Source organism: Convolutriloba macropyga, chromosome 1 (assembly GCF_964194025.1).
Source record: "Convolutriloba macropyga chromosome 1, txConMacr16.3, whole genome shotgun sequence".
Taxonomy (NCBI): Eukaryota; Metazoa; Xenacoelomorpha; order Acoela; family Convolutidae; genus Convolutriloba; species Convolutriloba macropyga.
Window position 1 is genome coordinate 54,142,860 of NC_134468.1, and position 6,830 is coordinate 54,149,689.

Below are 6,830 nucleotides of genomic sequence, written 5' to 3' on the forward strand. Positions count from 1 at the left end.
AGTAATAGTAGCAAAGGTGGGAAAGGTAGTGGTTGAAACGTGTAATTAGGGAGAAAAGGAGTTGATCTAATTGAGTTTCTCAAAACTTTGAAATAAGTCTAAATTTCCCCACTGTGGGCCCAAGGGAGAGCGAAGGAATTAATGATACAATTGTTTGCTATTAGATCGGTTTCACCCCCATGCCTCCGGGTAGACTGCGCCCTTTGATGTGATCCTACTTTCTAATTTAATTTTCAACTTGGTCCTATTGCCCCTCAACCCTCTTCATCTCACACTATCTATATTTTGCATTATTTTCTCTTTTCTTAGCCAACTACTCCGTTTACCGCCAGTTTAGCCCAATACCTCTGATCCAGTTATACCCCCCCCCCCCTCCTCACTATTTTTCTTGATAGCGGGAGTAGCAACTAAAGAAGACGCACGTTGATAGATTTCACCTCTCTCTAAGCACGGGTAGTGAAAGAGTGGACTAAAAATACATTTCACATGCTGGATTCCAGGACGCATTGATGAGTGTCTCTCTCTTAAATTGGATATCAGTTTTCATGTTTGAAGTGCGAGATGTAAGTTGATTAGTCCCCTTATCAAATTTCTATACATTAATGGATAAACTTTGCAATCGCTTGGGGTGAAAAGTGAATGTATTAATTCTTCTATAATGAGTAAAATAATAAGCGTAAGACTTTCTTTTACTCCAAATTAGCTATCTAAAGGAGAAACTATTGACAACATTTTGATGTGCTCTCAGATTGTTTTGATTGACATCGCATTTTTGAGTGGGAAAATAATGCAATGGTATCCCCAGGTTGAGGTCCTCGTTCAAAATGATCTATAAAAATACCCATCCAGACCATTTTTGCCCATGAAAATACCCAGGCAGACCAAAAATGCCTATGATCCAGACTTTGCCTCGTTCAAAATTTTGGTGCGTTCATGTGCTCGTTCAAGTACTCTTATGAAAAGACCCGTACAGACCAAAATGCGATATGATACAGACTTTGGCTCGTTCGATTTATGAAAAGACTCAGAAAGACCGAAAAAGTTTATGATCCAGACCTTGGCTCGTTCAATTTATGAAAAGTCTGGAGCTAAGAAATACCTACAAAAATGGCGTACGAAACGTCGGTATTTGTCGGTTTTTTCGGTTTAACCGTTTTTGAATGAATGAAGCGTTGGTTTTTGTCGGTATTCTAGAAATAATCCGTATTGGTTGTGAGAAGTGTCGAATTAACAGGAATTGCCGGTTTCAAGTTAGGAAGCTTCGGTTTAGGTAATAGAGTCGTCGTCCTATCACCGTTAAGTAGTCGTCGTGGCATTAGTAGTAGTAGTAGTAGTAGTAGTAGTAGTAGTAGTAGTAGTAGTAGTAGTAGTAGTAGTAGTAGTAGTAGTAGTAGTAGTAGTAGTAGTAGTAGTAGTAGTAGTAGTAGTAGTAGTAGTAGTAGTAGTAGTAGTAGTAGTAGTAGTAGTAGTAGTAGTAGTAGTAGTAGTAGTAGTAGTAGTAGTAGTAGTAGTAGTAGTAGTAGTAGTAGTAGTAGTAGTAGTAGTAGTAGTAGTAGTAGTAGTAGTAGTAGTAGTAGTAGTAGTAGTAGTAGTAGTAGTAGTAGTAGTAGTAGTAGTAGTAGTAGTAGTAGTAGTAGTAGTAGTAGTGGTAGTAGTAGTAGTAGTAGTAGTAGTAGTAGTAGTAGTAGTAGTAGTAGTAGTGGGGGACAAAATCCAACCTCACCTCCACGTGGTGTCCCCTGGGGGTAGGTCATGTGCTGCGGCTCTCCGCTCACATGGTCGAGCTAACGAGGCACTGGTCTTCTAATTTTTGGCGCAACTATTCGTATCTCAGCCTTCAAACACCAAAGCAATGAGTACATTCAACCATGGCCCCGAGTCCCGGGTAAGGGGTGCTAGAATCTCCCGAGGAACCAACTCAGAATTGCAACTTTAAACGTCAGAACACTGACCCAAGCCGGATCTTTAGAGGCTTTGCAAATGGATCTGGCGCAATACAAGTTGGATATTCTGGGAGTGCAGGAGACGAGATTGCAGGAGCAAGAAATTGATCTCGGAGACCACAAGCTCTACCTGTCTGACTCGTGGTTGTCTGGTGTAAAGTCGAGACAAGGAGGAGTGGGCGTTGCTGTAAAGAAGTCATTGATAAACAGCATCGTAGAACAAGTGGCTCTAAATGAACGTATTTGCTACGTCAAGTTCGCGGCTCGGAGGAGAGCCAATCTAGTTGTTGTTGTCTGCTACGCACCTACGAATGAAGCTAGTCTCCAAGAGAAGGATTTGTTTTGGAGTCAACTTTCAGACCTAGTTTCCAGCTTCAAACATAGGGAGCGTATTTGTGTCATCGGTGACCTCAATGCAGAGCCTGGACACCAGTTGAATGACACCATGAGCTGCAGAGGCCCGTTTGGAATGGGTGAAGAAAATGAAAACTCGGAAAAGTTGTTATCATTTTGCACTTCACACAAATTGCTCGTCGGTGGTACATGGTTCCAGCATCGACAAGTGCATCGGTACACCTACAACCCTCCCGATCCAAGTTGTCGAAAAAAGATGCTGGATCACATTCTGTTTGCAGAGAGATACAGAGGATGTCTGACGAATGTGAGGACCAGAAGAGGGAAAACCACAATTACCGATCATGAACTGGTCATTGCGGAAGTATCTATGAAACTTTTGTCTAAAAAGCCATGTTTCACGCCCAGAATCAGTTCTGCAAAGCTGCAGGATGAAACAACGCGTGACTTATTCACGCAGGAGGTCAAGTTACATCTTGATAAGAGCGGCGATTTCGAGAATACAGAGCAGTCTTGGGACAATTTTCGAAAAGCCCTGAACCAAGCAGCAGTGAAATGCCTCCTTCCGGACAAGCGAGTGAACAAACCTTGGATTTCTCCAGATTCTCTGGAACTTATCCGGAAACGAGCTGATCTACAGTTGAAGAAACACAGCAGCGCGGTGGCGTTGTTAGAGTTCAGAAATTGCTGTAAGGAAGTCAGAAAAGCTCTACGTGCAGACAAACGGGCATGGCTTGAACGCAAAGGCCAAGAAGTGCAGAGCTTTGCGGACAGAGGCAACTTGAAGAAGGTTTTTGGGGCATCACAGCAGATTTGCCGAAACTGGAGTCCCCACTTGACCAAATTAGTTTCAAGCACTGGCGTCAACTTACGGACGAAAGAGGAACGACTTGAACGCTGGACGGAACATTTTAGTCAACTCCTGAATCCCTCAACATCCAGTTGCAGTACGAGATTGGATCCCGAAGAAGCAGCTGAAAGCTTGTCGATTGACCTGAGCCCAATTCGATTTGAAGAAGTGCTTGAAGCTGTCCGCAGGTTGAAGAATGGCAAGGCAAGTGGACCCGATAACATTTCCTGTGAGATGTTGAAAGCACACAAGGGTATTGTCGAGTGGCTCTGGGACATCATAGATAAGTGTTGGTTGACGGAAGTTCTGCCCGATGACTGGAAGGTAGCAGAAATTGTCCCATTATACAAGAGTAAAGGAAAGAGGTCAGAGTGTTCGAACCACCGAGGGATCTCTCTATTGTCAGTACCAGGCAAAGTGTTCGCTTCCGTTATTCTCAATCGATGCAAAGATTCAGTGGATCGCGTCTTAAGGGAAGAGCAGTGCGGCTTCAGAAAAAGCAGAGGATGCGCCGATCAACTCTTTGCACTGCGTCAAATAATAGAGAAATCAATGGCGTTTCAATTGGATATTAGCTTTTGTTTCATAGACTTTCGAGCGGCATTCGATTCTGTCGATCGTGAGCAGATGTACCAGATAATGAAACACTATGGTCTTCCGCAAAAAGTGATAAACATCATAAGAAACAGCTATGATGGATTCAAATGTCGAGTCAAAGCCGAAGGTGAGAAAGGACGCTTATTTGATGTCAGAACGGGCGTTAGGCAGGGTGATGTGTGGTCCCCAATCCTATTCGGCCTTGTCATCAACTACATTTTGGCTAACTCGGTGCATGGAGGATTAGACATTGGGAGATTGGTGGCTGACTTAGATTTTGCTGATGATGTTGCTCTCGTGGGGGTCTCAGACAGTGAGGTGCAAGAAAACCTACATCGAATCGAGGCCCTTGCGGAAGCCGCTGGTCTGAAGATTAATGTGGCCAAAACAAAGAATATGGGCGTAAAATGCGACAGCCCAAATGTTGTTGCAGTGCCTGGTATCCAACAGAACGTGGAGATACTCACTGGAACACATAAAGGCAAACTAGGACTCCTGGCAGAGACATCTAGCCAGTCACGACTAACCATCAGCACGGAGGTGCTGCTGGGAACGAAAAAGAAAGCGGGCTGGTTCGAAACACAAGATGACCGGAAGCTAAGATTGAAAAGCTTAGCGGTGGCTAAGCCAGCGTTAGTAGCTTCACAACAACAATCTGTGGTAGCAGATTCAGAGTCGCTAGAAAATGAGAGTCGGTCAGTGGTGGCTGACCAAGAGTCTTTAAGATGTCAGAATTGTCAGCGGCAATTCAGTACAGTTACCGGACGCAAAGTGCACCAAACAAGATTCTGCAAAGCCGGTTTGTCAAAGAATGTCGTCGACAAGTCAAAGTTCGAGCAACTAGAGGCGAGCCTTACCTGTGACAAGTGTGAAAGAAAGTTCAAAACAGTCAATGGACGAAAAGTTCACAAATCGAGATACTGTGGCAAACCTAAAGCAGTTGCCACACGCGTGTTTTCCTGCAAAGTACAAGATGTTCTCGGAAACGAGTTTGAAATCATAGAAGCGTTCAAGTATCTCGGATCATATGTCAGCCTCAAGCATGGAGACCTGCAGGAAGTCAATTGCAAACTTGCAGAAGGTAGACAACGGTTTGCTAACTTCCAAAATCTCTGGAAGAGCAAGCAGCTCAGCGTGCACCACAAGTGCAATTTGTACAAAGCACTCGTTTTATCAGCCGTGCTGTACAGCTCAGAGACTTGGACTCTTTCGAAATTAATGGAGAGAAAACTTGAGAGTTTCCACTGTGGTTGTCTTCGGAGAATTCTACGTGTGTCATATCTGGAGAAAGCAACGAACGAAGAAATTATGTCAAGATCACGAATGCCCCAACTATCCACGATGATCATGCTCAAACGGATAAAATGGTACGGACACATCCAGAGAATGGAACCAGGAAGATTAGCCCGCAGTGCCTTCGATTGGGACCCGCCCGATCAATACGTCCATGCCAGACGCGCTCCTGGGGGGCAACGGAAAACATGGATGAGTCAAATCGAAGGAGACTGTGTACGAAACAAAGTATCGTTCACCAGATTGCAGGAGAAAGCAGCAACCGGGTCAAAGAATGCCTTCAACAATTTCGTCGTACAGCACTTCACAGAATAACCAAACAAATAACTCTTCTTGTTTTGTTTGTATTTGTTGCCAACCGTGCCTTTATTTCATATTTGGAATTAAAGTGTTGAAACAGTAGTAGTAGTAGTAGTAGTAGTAGTAGTAGTAGTAGTAGTAGTAGTAGTAGTAGTAGTAGTAGTAGTAGTAGTAGTAGTAGTAGTAGTAGTAGTAGTAGTAGTAGTAGTAGTAGTAGTAATAGTAGTAGTTTGTTGTTTGTTTTGTTTGTATTTGTTGCCAAACGTGCCTTTATTTCATATTTGGAATTAAAGTGTTGAAACAGTAGTAGTAGTAGTAGTAGTAGTAGTAGTAGTAGTAGTAGTAGTAGTAGTAGTAGTAGTAGTAGTAGTAGTAGTAGTAACAGTAGTAGTAGTAGTAGTAGTAGTAGTAGTAGTAGTAGTAGTAGTAGTAGTAGTAGTAGTAGTAGTAGTAGTAGTAGTAGTAGTAGTAGTAGTAGTAGTAGTAGTAGTAGTAGTAGTAGTAGTAGTAGTAGTAGTAGTAGTAGTAGTAGTAGTAGTAGTAGTAGTAGTAGTAGTAGTAGTAGTAGTAGTAGTAGTAGTAGTAGTAGTAGTAGTAGTAGTAGTAGTAGTAGTAGTAGTAGTAGTAGTAGTAGTAGTAGTGGGGGACAAAATCCAACCTCACCTCCACGTGGTGTCCCCTGGGGGTAGGTCATGTGCTGCGGCTCTCCGCTCACATGGTCGAGCTAACGAGGCACTGGTCTTCTAGTTTGTGGCGCAAATAGTCGTATCTCAGCCTTCAAACACCAAAGCAATGAGTACATTCAACCATGACCCCGAGTCCCGGGTAAGGGGTGCTAAGAATCTCCCGAGGAACCAACTCAGAATTGCAACTTTAAACGTCAGAACACTGACCCAAGCCGGATCATTAGAGGCTTTGAAAATGGATCTGGCGCAATACAAGTTGGATATTCTGGGAGTGCAGGAGACGAGATTGCAGGAGCAAGAAATTGATCTCGGAGACCACAAGCTCTACCTGTCTGACTCGTGGTTGTCTGGTGTAAAGTCGAGACAAGGAGGAGTGGGCGTTGCTGTAAAGAAGTCATTGATAAACAGCATCGTAGAACAAGTGGCTCTAAGTGAACGTATTTGCTACGTCAAGTTCGCGGCTCGGAGGAGAGCCAATCTAGCTGTTGTTGTCTGCTACGCACCTACGAATGAAGCTAGTCTCCAAGAGAAGGATTTGTTTTGGAGTCAACTTTCAGACCTAGTTTCCAGCTTCAAACATAGGGAGCGTATTTGTGTCATCGGTGACCTCAATGCAGAGCCTGGACACCAGTTGAATGACACCATGAGCTGCAGAGGCCCGTTTGGAATGGGTGAAGAAAATGAAAACTCGGAAAAGTTGTTATCATTTTGCACTTCACACAAATTGCTCGTAGGTGGTACATGGTTCCAGCATCGACAAGTGCATCGGTACACCTACAACCCTCCCGATCCGAGTTGTCGAAAAAA